The sequence below is a fragment of the Bidens hawaiensis genome, unplaced genomic scaffold (genome assembly GCF_021521415.1).
Source record: "Bidens hawaiensis isolate Kalapana, Puna unplaced genomic scaffold, B.hawaiensis_p1.1 tig00026427_1, whole genome shotgun sequence".
In the NCBI taxonomy this organism is placed as follows: Eukaryota; Viridiplantae; Streptophyta; class Magnoliopsida; order Asterales; family Asteraceae; genus Bidens; species Bidens hawaiensis.
The window spans coordinates 242,251-253,443 of NW_027494253.1; positions in this window are offsets into that span (position 1 = coordinate 242,251).

The following is an 11,193-nucleotide window of genomic DNA, read 5'->3' on the forward strand; positions in this document are numbered from 1 at the left end:
AAACAAATGCCTAACATAGGCACATATGACGGTATATCTGATCCAGACGATCATTTGAACAGGTTCATAGCGGGGGCAACCGTCAGCAATTGGACGGAACCCACGTGGTGCTACATGTTCCAAATGACGCTTGTTGGGGCTGCTAGAGCTTGGTTTGATCGTCTACCGGTCAACCACATTTACGACTGGGCAGACTTCCAGCAGAAGTTTAGCCAACACTTCAGCCAGCAACGGAAGTATACCGAGGAGCAATGGACAATCCTCAAATGCATACGAGAAGAAGATGAATCTCTGCCAAACTTCATCACTCGCTTCAACTCAAAGAAGCTAAGCTTGGGCAATATCAGTGAAGATCTTGTTCGCGCTGCCTTCATCCAGGGCGCGCATGACCCAGAGCTCATCCGCACCCTAACCGGTAAAGATGGCATGCCATCCACATGGGATGCCATCATGACAGCAGCAAAACGCTATGCGGAAACGGAGAAGCAACTGGGTAGAGATCTCCCACAGAGCACAAACCTCTACACCCAGAAGACGAGAGAAGACAACGTCCTCACCGCCCGATTAAATAAAAAGCGGAAGCTAGGCATTTGGCAGTCAAGGGTAAACTTTGACACCTCATCCGGCTTCCAACATCGATTGGGCGGAAAGGATAATGTACAGCTGCACCGAAACTCCAGATGGACGCCACTCACCAAAAGCGTCACTGAGATATTCGCCACTGAAGAGCTCCCGTGGCCAAAGCCTCCAATATTCCGACATCGTCACGATGCTGATCGGAACAAATACTGTGACTTTCACAAGACAAAAGGCCACAACACTGAAGAATGCATAGACGTAAAAGACATGGTTGAAGCATTTGTCAGAGATGGGACGCTCGCGCACCTCGTGGCGCAATAAAGGCTGAGCAGGCGGGTGCGTGTAGAACCCCAGCTGGGGAAAACACGAATAAAAATTCCAGCTTCAATATCGAGACTACATGCTGCGTAAAGAACGAGATCCCGAACCAGGTGCGTATCGGCTCGATGGCACTCCCATCCCAACAACATGGAAGGGAGCTCATTTACACAGTTTGCATGTAAATCAATTCCAATTTGTAAAGAAAAGGCCAAGAGCCACTTCTAATGGAAACGATTCTCTTTCGAACATCGAAGCTGATGATTTTACTTTTCTGAACACTAATATGACGATATTCACATTATGTGAAGTCGTTGCGTGGGAAGGCGGTTCTACCCGCACAAACCCAATAATGTGAAAAAAACCTTCACGCAGGTCAGTTGAAGGGGAAAGGTTCAGCACCCAAAAATGAAAGTGCCGGTCTATCCGCACGAATCATAATGGGGAAACTGAACAATAACCTATCAACAACCGCGCGTCGAACGGTTAAACTATGCAACACTGGTAACGGCATTCACATTACGTGAAGTCGTTGCGTGGGAAGGCGGTCCTACCCGCACAAACCCAATAACAGGAAAAAACCTTCACGCAGGTCAGTTAAAGGGGAAGAGTTCAATTGTCCCATTAAATGAAAGTGCCGGTCTATCCGCATGAATCATGAAAGGAAACCGAACACTAACCTATTGACAACCGCGCGTCGAACGGTTCAAAACAAAATTCTTAAAAGGATGAGGAAAACCTACACGCAGGTCAGATAAGGGTAAAGTTTCGCCATCCTACTAAGTGCAAGTGACGGTTCTACCCGCACAATCACGAAAGAGGAAGCAAAACTTCACCTATTATCAACCACGTTCAAAGGTTAACTTATCCTCAAAGGATGAGGAAGACCTACACGCAGGTCAGATAAGGGTAAAGTTTCGCCATCCTACTAAGTGCAAGTGACGGTTCTACCCGCACAATCACGAAAGAGGAAGCAAAACTTCACCTATTATCAACCACGTTCAAAGGTTAACTTATCCTCAAAGGATGAGGAAGACCTACACGCAGGTCAGATAAGGGTAAAGTTTCGCCATCCTACTAAGTGCAAGTGACGGTTCTACCCGCACAATCACGAAAGAGGAAGCAAAACTTCACCTATTATCAACCACGTTCAAAGGTTAACTTATCCTCAAAAGATGAGGAAAACCTACACGCAGGTCAGATGAAGGTTAAAGTTTAGCCATCCTACTAAGTGCAAGTGACGGTTCTACCCGCACAATCACGAAAGAGGAAGCAAAACTTTAACCCATTATAAACCACGTTCAACAGGTTAACTTATTCTACACTTGGAAAATTGCTAATTTAAACTAAGTATGCAAGTCATAAGTTTATAAAGCAAGAAACCCAAAGAAGGAAATAACAATCTTATACGCAAAAAGATTAATATTTCACAAACGAATTATTACAAGAATGGCCGGGTAACTACCCGCCTACGAAAAGAAAATAAATACATCTGTACAAGACTATCCTAGCAATGGGAAGGGATCTTCAGGATTAGGCTTCAGGGCCACTTCCACTTGGACCAGCCCCATCAGTAGAGCGTGGCAGTTCAAGGAAAGCTTTGAGGATAGCTAGCCCATCATCAGCAGCAGCAACTTCGTTTACCTTCTCCACCACCGGATGCGGGAAGGCGGCGTATTGGTTCACCGCTTGGTCATATGCAGCTTCGGTGTCCGCATCGAACAAAGGGAAGTTGGAAGGCGGGACGCCTTTCTCAACGAACCCTAGACCAAGCAGGAAGCCGGTCTTTTCCCCATCCTCATGAGAAGCGTTGAGGGCTGCGCTCATGGCATCATCGTAAGTAGTCTCTGAGAAGACCCGATGCACAACCTACAAAGAAAATATACAAGTGTCAAACACCTTTTCTGTGTACAAAAGAAAGCGTGAAGACGCAAAGCTAAACATACCTGAGGCAACGCTTCTCGAAGAAGCCATTCCTTGGCAACCAGAGCTTCTTGGAGGGCGGCTTGAGCTTGGGTACGGGCGCGTTCGGCTTCGCTTTTGTTAAGGTTGGCAAGTAGCACTTCCTTTGCAGCAGCCTCTTCAACGCCCTTAAGCTTCCGCTCGGTGTGATCAAGCACGCCCCTCTAGTCCAGGATCTCTTGAAGCTTCTTGGCATCCTCCATCGCCAAGGCATCATGAGCACGTTGGAGAGCCTCCAATTTTGCCTTGAGCTCCTCGTTCTCCACGCGTAAAGGCTCAGCAACGGCTTCAGCCTTGGTAGCCCTCTCGGTTGCGTTCCTCGCAGTCTCCTTAGCCAGCCGAAGCTGTTCGTTAACAGCTTGGGCAGCCTTGGAGCGGGCCTCGAGTCGCGCTTGAACCTCAACCTTGAGGGCCTTGAAGGCCTTCTCCTTCTCCGCAGCAGCTGCGGCCAACTTTTGGTTCTCCTCCCGAAGAGCCCGCGCTTGAGATACATCCTTGGCGCGAGCTGCTTTTAACTTGTCGTTTTCACGACAAAGCAGCTCGACGCGCGGCTGCATCCGGGCCTGGAGAACCCGAAGCTCATTGGTTAGCCTACCCTCCTGGTAGCTAGCCATGGCTTCCCCCAACGCACCATGGGGAGCAGCGTGGCGAGCCCATTCCACGCACTCCACAGGGGTACGAAGGGTTGTTCCTCGGCGTATGTTCCATCGCGGAACATACACTTCATTGGAATCCGACACTGCAAAAAACAAAAAAGCAGTTAGGAAAAAGACGATAAAAAATATATAAGTAAAAAAGGGCCAAAGGAACCCTACGCACCTGTAGGGTCTATAACAGGCCGATAGCCGCCGAACCCATCACCTGAACCCAAAGGAAACCCATCCAAAAGGTCAGGCAGATGGGAAGGTGGCAAAGATTGGCGAGTACTCCCATGCGTACCTGATGGGCCGGCCGTCGGTGCCGGTGGCGGGGGCATGGTGGCAGCCGCCGCAGTCGCTGCCGCAGAATCCGCAGCAATCGTAACCGCCGGCTCGGTGAAAGATGCTGTAAAAATCGCACTTACCACCGGCGGTGACGTCATCTCGGCTGGAACAGTCGGCTCAAGGGACTGAGCAACTGATCCAGCGGAAGCAGGCGCAGGCGCCTGGGTCGTCGCCTCAGATAGGCTGACCGAGCCTACCGTCATCGGCGGAGAGGTACTCCTCTGCGCTCCACCCTGGAATGCGCCAACATCCACACCTGCGTAAAGAAGAAAAGTGTTAAAAGACTTGGAAGATTAAACTACGAAGATAAAAGCCAAGAGTTGTACTTACGGGTTTTCTTGAGCTTGAACGTACGGACGGGCGGGGACGAACCCGATGGAGCCGGTCTCTTGATGCCGGTCACCGTCGTCGCCATTGGTTCTCCGGAGGAAACAGTCGTAGCCTCCGGAACAGTGGTCTTCTCACCACCGGGGTTCCCCGCCACCTCTGCACTATCTGACTCAGTGTCAGATAGGAGCACTGGATCGGCTGTGGAGGCCGCCTTCTCCTTCCCTTTCCCGCCGGCAGCCCTCTTCTTCCGCACTAACGGAGGACCATCTGCGGATTCCTCAGAAGAAGACAGGATGTCAGGAATTCCAGCAGCGGGTACAGCACTGAGGGGTGGAGGAGAGACTAACGCCTTACCTGGCCGCCGGTGGCTCAGGATCTCGTGGCCCAGCGGATAGACCTCCACAAACCGATCCGCTGTTTGCTCCAGGATGGGCAACTCGTTCTCGTCAAGAGCACGAGTACCCACCCGCACGGGACCGTCAGCTTCCCGCGGGTACAGGAGCGATTCCAAATTGTTCCCCTCTGAAAGAAAAGAAACAGTTAGAAGACAAACTCATATCAGCAAGAAAGACAAGACATACCATAAGGAGCAGAGTTCAAACCGTATTCGAGAAGGATGGGAACCTGAGACGCCTCCTTCCATACCCGGCTCATCCCCAGCATCACCATCCCGGACTCCGCAAACCGGTAAACCGGAGATTGGACCCGGGATATCTTCGCAAACCACTCCGCCTCCTGGTAGTTGGTGGCGTGGTGGCTCGGAATTGCTTGACCATTTTTAAACTTCATGGCAAAGGGGACGGCGCGGGCAGAAATGTAGAAGAACTCCCGCTTCCACGATCGGAGACTGCGCTCGGTCGCGCAAATCTTTAAACCCTTGATCCGGGTTGTCAGGGTGTACCACCCCTGGATGCACCTCTAAGTATAGAAGGTCATCAGGCGGTCCACATAGGGCTCAATACCCAGAATCCGGCACACCCACTCGAAGTGCCGGATCTTGGCAATCGCCATCGGATTCACCTCGGTCAGGTGCACACCGTGCCTCTCCAAGACACGGTACATAAACTTTGTCAATGGGAACCTAAGGTTCCCATAAACAAAGAATGCAGCATATACCTCGATCTTGCCACTGGGGGCATCGTACACAGTCTGGTGGGGTTCAGGAAACTCAGGCTCAAGAGACTCAAGCATGAATTTCCTGACGACATACTGGTACTGATCGACAGGTAGAGCACACTGGCACTCGCCAGCAGTACTCCTATCGTCGGCTACAGCTTCAGCATCATGGGAAGACATATTGCAGAGGAAGAAGAAAACGATTTCGGGAAAATGCTTGCCTGAAAAGGGGAGTATTTGCCGGAAATCGCTAAGAAGAAGAAGAGAAGGGTGAAAGTGTGGATTACAAATGACCCTCTTCCCCTTTATATAGTGATCGCAATTAATGCGGTGAATTTAATGCGAAGGAGAGAGAAATCGAAGGTGCAATGAAACTATGACACGTGGCAAAGAGCAGGCTGGCAACAGCTGTTGACAGGACGTGTGCCAGCAATTTCGCGGCCACGCGCCCGAAAAATCGCGCCCACGCGCCTGAAAAAGCGTCTGGAATGACCATATAATGTCACGTCACCATAACTTCCTGCACGTCCTGACACAGTCAGAAGAGACCGTCGCACGACGTTTCAGAGGTTTGGACTGTTCCTATCTTTCCACCAACCTTTCGAATTTCAAAATTCAAAATTTGAAAATATTAAAAAGTAAGCGGGAAAATACCCCTTACCTTGGCGAACAAGTAACCGTAAGACGGCTGCGGGTACAGTGTTGAGGCAAAACCCTTCACATACCTAGCACCCGCAGGGAATTGAAGCCAAGTATTCATCGGCAACCAAGTAACTATAAGACGGGTGCAGTGTAAAGGCAAAACCCTTCACATACCTAGCACCCGCAGGGAATTGACGCCAGGAATACCTTGGAAGTAAAGTAACCGTAAGACGAGCGCAGGTATAGTGTTAAGGCAAAACCCTTCACATACCTAGCGCTCCGCTGGGAATTGAAACCAAGAAGGATCTTCTGGGCAATGCTTGCGTAAACGGAAATAACATCCCCGCATAGCGGGAACGTCGAGAACTACGTTGTTTGAAGCTCCAGGATGGAGTTGGTGGTTTTAATATAATTGATCACTATGTTCAAAACTACCAAAACCTCATGGAGAGTCTACACAAGTGGGACTCAACGCTCCTGACTTGCGAGGAGGTTACAGACCTACCCGCATCATACCCAAAGACCAAGCAGGAAACTCGGGAATTTCTGCAAGTGACAAGGACTTTCGCGGGAAGAATCCCCATGGAAAACCTTAAAAAACCCTTTTTCAAAACCCTTTGCTTAAGTTCAAAAGTTCACCTCACTTTATTAAACACGCATGAGAAGAACATTGGACTGGGGGGACTTGAAGAGGTAGGTCCCAGTAGAGCCCAGTTGGACCCGCAAGACTCACCTTAAACAGGGACGTCTGCGCAGAAACCAACTGGATCCGCAGGACCAACCATGCTCAGAGACGTGACGTCCTTACGCGCAGTACGCAAGCTGGTCCCGCAGGAAATGCCTCCCAATGGTGAAGGACTCCGCCTGTCCCCGCAGCCTCGGATACAAGCCATTAGGGAAGGCCACCCGCGCAGCAAGGCTACACGCACAAGGCACTTAGCTCTCAATCGTTCAGTGTCACCTGAAGGAATGAGCGAAGCCGGGAACAATCCCGCACAAGGGCGGGAGGGGGAATACTCCCGCCCAAATAAGCCAGTCCGTACGATACGGTAAGATCTTCTGTACTGTACCTGACGAGGTATGGGAAAAAGATCTGACTAAAGATACGACAGCTTATGGACAACAGTATGGCGAGCAGCATGCTCCTACACTGTATGTCACTATTAGCCGCTGCCTACTCACCAACTCCTGTCATACCACGTGCGTAGCCGGCAGTTGGTGGAAAAGGAATAGTATACAGCAGGCCTGGTCGCTATCAGCCGCTACCTACCCACCAACTACCAGCAGGGCACGTGCGTAGGCTACTGTTGGTGAACAGGAACACTGTTGCAACCGGCCATACCTCCTTGGAAACCTACCTTCGGCTATAAATACCACAAATGGTATGACCATCTCATCTTATCATATCATATCACATTATCATCATATTATACCTGATATCTGCTCTAGCAATCTCTTAATATACTTTTATATTTAAAGAGCAATCTAGTCTGATTCTCACGCCGGAGGGTGGTCACAAGGAGGAACCCCCCTTCTCAGTGACGAGCTCACGGTGTCTGTTTTGCAGGTTATCAGAAGAACCATCTTCAAAGGGTCTAACCCCTCGTGGGAAACATCTATCTAACCCCCAGGTTATCAGTAATCTGCCAGGGGTCCAGTTAGTGTTTCTTCAATGTTGTTAAAAAGTTTTAGAGCCTGCAATAACGTGATTATCATAATCATTACTATGTCATACTTCCACTGAATTATTAATAAAAAAACATCAATCTACATTATTTAGGACTCGTAGCCTCCATGCTAGGGCGTACCCATGCGTATCTAAATCAACTTCATATTGTTCTTCGTTCACAACACGTCTAGCTTTCACACAAACTTTTAACCCTAATAAGTAAGAATAAGGGAAAAAAACAGGTCATGTTTTTGCTAAAATTCAGTTTATATATATATATATATTCATGTATAACGATTTTTTGTTACGCCTGCAAACGAACCGAACGAACATGAACAACTACATGTTCGTGTTGGTTCTTTTAACTTTAATCAAACATGAACATGAACAGATATTCGTGTTCATTTCCGATCGTTTAAAACATGAAAATGTTCGTGCTCGTTAATGTTTATTCGTTAAAAATCCAAACGAACTGTTCGGAAACATAAATATGTAATTGAACATAAATTAATCAACTGGTTTTTCCTTCCTGCACATAATTAACCTTGTATACTTTATTCAAATGTATGTGCTGTGACTGGGAGGTCGAAGCTAAACTAAGAAATAGGTCTCCCATCAGCCAATTAGTTTATTTTGTTGCTAATTTTCAAAAACTAAAGTTATGAAAGGGCAGAAAATAAGAATACAAGAACCTATTTATTGACCTATTCGGCTTTTTCAAAGTTATTAAAGGGGAGAAAATGAAAATAATACCTATAATTTGTGTTAGTTTGACCTAAATAGTCAAAGTACCTTTTTTTTTGTAAGCCACCAACAGGGCCAGCCCAACAAGCTTAGTAGGTAAAGCTAGGGCTTTACGCCCACAATTTTTTTGAGACCTCATTTTATAAAAAATAAATCTTAAATATAGTATATACATTATATTTACTTAAACTTACCTAGGTTCCTTCTCTATATTGTGGTGGTTAGAGTTTAGCGCTGTAATAATCATGAGTACATACGCTCGAATCCTGGTAGCTCTGCATTTTTATTTCTTTTTAAGCCTAAAATTGTGCATTTTTATTTCTTTTTAAGCCTAAAATTGTGTCCAACTTCATTACTTCTCCGACCTCAGAATTTCTAAGGAATTATCTTAATCACTATTATAATTGTACTTAGTCATGGCTCATTTGTTTTATTTCTTTTCCCTTTTTTCTCAATACCCTACGCCCCTACTCATGCATTTTATTTTATTTTTATTTTTTTATTCTCTGTGTACATTTCTTGCTAGCATAGTAGCATTTGTATTATAAAGGAATATTTTTTTATTATTACTTACATGATTACATGATTGGGTGCTAAGACATAATTGTAAGAAACTTACCGAACATAACTTAAACTTGGATTTTCTTTTGTAAGCATTAAGCAAATTACTAAATGTTGTAGTTGGCCTAAAAAGATGTGTTTGGATTGTGTTTTATAGCTAACCGATCACATTTTGTAAATGTGTCAAATACATTGAATAATTTCAAAGTTGTTAATCGAATAAAGACAACACAAAAGGCCCCTGATTTTTTACTTTGTTTTAGGCCTCGTAAATGCTTGGGCCGCCACTGGCCAACAATGGAAACTGAAACTCTTCTGAAAGTAAGATAAGAATCTTACTTATCTTACTGCAAAGGAAAGACTATGGTTATCTCTATGTTTTGGTGTTTGTATGATTCGTCATCCAACGGGTGAAGTTCTAACAATTGCAGAAACTAAAGATAGTAACTATTTTGATGCGTAAATTACCTGACACAGAAATCAATCGTGTTAATTCAATACTACTTGAAAACCCTGTAAAAAAAGATAGTTTTATTAACAATTACTTTTAGCCCAAAATCATGCAGAATGATATTGATAATCTTTTTCTGTAAATATCTACTACCATTTGAGTTACTGATTTACTTCATCTTTATATTAGATACAACCGATATCCAGATGCACATTAAATCATTAATCATATAACCTCACGTCTCACGATGCTTTGCATATATTTTGTGTGAAAGCGGACTTGGAATTTATAATAATGTTACGTGTCATTTTTAGTTTATTTGGGTTGTTAGTACTTTACATTCTATAGGGGTAATATTGGTTGTTTTCTATATGTTTGAGGGTATAGTTGTAACCCTAGTTTTTATATAATGAATGAAACGTAACCTACTGGAGGATATCCAGAATTTGAGTAAATCTTCTCTATCTCCTAGTTTTCTTCTCCTTACGGTTTCTAACCCTATCAAGGGTATCAGAGCAGTTCTTTCCTGAAGGCACGCTCAATTTCTATCAATAATTCATTATCGTGATTTGAGCAGTGTATAGAGCGGTGTTACGAGTCTAGGTGATTCACTAATCAACGATTAGGGCAACAATAAGGGTTACAGTAGTGATAAACATATGTAATTCACAGCAGCAACAACGAACTTAAATTAATATGAAAAATATCATGTCATTGTGGCAAGAAGGTGTGGTCTCAAATTATTGTGATGCATTTGATACCTTGTTCAATAAGGTGAGCATTTGTGAAGATTATGCGGTATATCTTTTCATTACCGGTCTTAAACCAGATATCAGTGAGATTCTTAAGGATCATCACAATATAGGTAGAGGCTTAAAATTGAAGGAAGCATTTTCTTTGGCTAGAAAACAAGAAGCTGTTTTGAACAAAAAAGATGGAGTTTGTGGTCTCCATGATACAATTGAAGTAAGTAATTCTGCCTCCAAGTTGTTTGATGAAATGCCTAATATATATAAAAATGAGATTCAAGAAACCTTTAATGATGGGGTAATAGAAATCCAAAATGAATTAATAGTTAATGTTAAAGATTCATTTGATGTGAAGAATGATGGGGTTAATGAATCAGAAGAGGAAATAAAAATAAATGTAAGTGGAATGTTTGGGAATGTTATAGGTGAAGATTCGGTTGGTCATTCAGTAAAAAAGGATAATGATAATAAGAATGACTTGATTCATACTAACCTTTGTAATGCTACATACGAGAAGAATCAACATGAAACTTGTGCTTTAGATCAAGATATGAATGTCAAACTAAAAGTGGGTGATCAAGAGATAATCAAGAAAGAACCGATTCATGGGATCCTACCTTGTATAATTGACACTGGTCAAGAAAAAAACAAAGATGAAGTCAAAGGCAACTTGTAGGAAGGTGCAAGTGAGCCTCTCGTTATATCATCATGTCCAAGTTGGTGAGTATGTAAGGAAGAGAATACTAAATTGGACAGATATTGGTTGGGCAATCAGTGCACAAAACGCAAGCGTGTACATGTGGCACAAATGGAAATCCAAGTTTGGAAAATATTATTATATTGAGGGCTTCAAATCGGCCTTTGGAAATTTTTATGTTGGTGCGGAGTAGAAGAAACTATCAGCATTTGTATTTGAGGAAAGGGGCCTTTGGCATCAGTTTAAGTATAACAGACTACCGCTACAGTTTATTTGATGAGACCATTGAAAATGTCTTACAGTCTCCTTTTGTAGTTGGTTTTGATTTTCAGAAATCATGTAGTCATAATCTGGAAAATCGTAAACAAACTAGCGGATCAACTTCAAAACCG